Source organism: Triticum dicoccoides, chromosome 1B (assembly GCF_002162155.2).
Source record: "Triticum dicoccoides isolate Atlit2015 ecotype Zavitan chromosome 1B, WEW_v2.0, whole genome shotgun sequence".
NCBI lineage: Eukaryota > Viridiplantae > Streptophyta > Magnoliopsida > Poales > Poaceae > Triticum > Triticum dicoccoides.
Genome location: NC_041381.1, coordinates 35,140,370 through 35,142,468, shown reverse-complemented (window position 1 = coordinate 35,142,468; position 2,099 = coordinate 35,140,370). Strand labels below are relative to the sequence as shown.

The following is a 2,099-nucleotide window of genomic DNA, read 5'->3' as shown; positions in this document are numbered from 1 at the left end:
GTATGAATGCTCGGCAAAGGGGTTGCCCGGCGGGCTGCCATGCTCCATGGGAGCGATTAAACCGTGTTGTCCATACAGAGGGAACTCACGAAGCGTTGACAATATTGAACACTATAGCGTGCTAGTCAATGGCTCAGTACAAAGTACAATGTCTCGCTAGTAAGATGATATAGCACGCTAATAGCGGATTTTAAGGCTCGTGCTATTTTGCGCTATTTTTTCACTGCTCACTTGGCAGATCACAGCTGTCGACATACTATCTTGACAAGGTTATCTAAGTTCTTCCTGCTACCGCCATCAGGGGTGAATGCGCTGGCCGCCTTGCCCCACATCTCTTGCATCTTTTCCCACATTCGGATGACTTGTTCCCTGGTGAGCAGCGACGACACCGCCGCCGCCACAGCTTCGCACATCATGGGCTCCTCCAAGACCATGCCGAAACCCCAGACGCGCGCCACCAGCTGCGCGTTCATCTTCTGGTCGGTGAAGAAGGGGCAGCACGCCATGGGCATGCCGACGGAGATGCCCTCCTGCACCGACGCCCACCCGGCGTGCGTCACAGAGGTGCCAACCGACGGGTGGCACAGCATGGCCGCCTGCGGCACCCACGGTACCACCTTGCCGCGCTCGAGGTCGAGGAACCCCAGCGGGAGCTGCGGACAGGACTCCTTCGGCAGCGACCAGAGGAACGGCGCGCCGGATGCCTCCAGCCCGCCGCGAGCTCGCGCAGTCCGTGCAGCTCCTCTGGAGTTCCTGCCACGGCGGTGACGACCGTGCCAAAGCTGGCGTACGGGATGGCACGGGCGGGGTGGCCGTCGAGCCAGGCGAGGCATCCGTGCGGGTCGGTGCTTGTCTCGACGGTGTCGTCATTGCCAGGGAACGGTAGAAGTTGGAAGTGTTGGAAATATGCCCTAGAGGCAATAATAAAAGGATTATTATTATATTTCTTTGTTCATGGTAATAGTCTATTATTCATGCTATAATTGTGTTATCCGGAAATCGTAATACACGTGTGAATACATAGGCCACAATTTGTCCCTAGTGAGCCTCTAGTTGACTAGCTCGTTGATCAACAGATAGTCATGGTTTCCTGACTATGGGCATTGGATGTCATTGATAATGGGATCACATCATTAGGAGAATGATGTGATGGACAAGACCCAATCCTAAGCATAGCACATGATCGTGTAGTTCGTTTGCTAGAGCTTTTCCAATGTCAAGTATCTTTTCCTTAGACCATGAGATCGTGTAACTCCCGGATACCGTACGAGTGCTTTGGGTGTACCAAACGTCGCAACATAACTGGGTGACTATAAAGGTATACTACAGGTATCTCCGAAACTATCTGTTGGGTTGACACAGATCGAGACTGGGATTTGTCACTCCGTATGACGGAGAGGTATCTCTGGGCCCACTCGGTAATGCATCATCATAATGAGCTCAAAGTGACCAAGTGTCTAGTCACGGGATCATGCATTACAGTACGAGTAAAGTGACTTTCCGATAACGAGATTGAACGAGGTATTGGGATACCGACGATTGAATCTCGGGCAAGTAACATACCGATTGACAAAGGGAATTGTATACGGGGTTGCTTGAATCCTCGACATAGTGGTTCATCCGATGAGATTATCGAGGAGCATGTAGGAGCCAACATGGGTATCTAGATCCCTCTGTTGGTTATTGACCGGAGAGCCGTCTCGGTCATGTCTACGTGTCTCCCGAACCCGTAGGGTCTACACACTTAAGGTTCGGTGACGCTAGGGTTGTAGAGACATTAGTATGCAGCAAACCTAAAGTTGTTAGGAGTCCCGGATGAGATCCCGAACGTCACGAGGAGTTCCGGAATGGTCCGGAGGTAAAGAATTATATATGGGAAGTCGAGTTTCGGCCATCGGGAAAGTTTCGGGGGTCACCGGTATTGTACCGGGACCACCGGAAGGGTCCCGGGGGTCCACCGGGTGGGGCCACCCATCCTGGAGGGCCCCATGGGCTGAAGTGGGAGGGGAACCAGCCCCTGGTGGGCTGGTGCGCCCCCCCTTGGGCCCCCCTGCGCCTAGGATGCACACCCCAGAATGACATTATTAGTAACTTGCCCC

General features: G+C 53.4%; 1 pseudogene; it reads right to left on the bottom strand.

Annotated features, from left to right (window-relative positions):
• Positions 1 to 239: 239 nt before the first annotated feature.
• LOC119350061 overlaps positions 240 to 2,099 on the bottom strand; it is a 24,482-nt pseudogene continuing 22,622 nt past the window's right edge.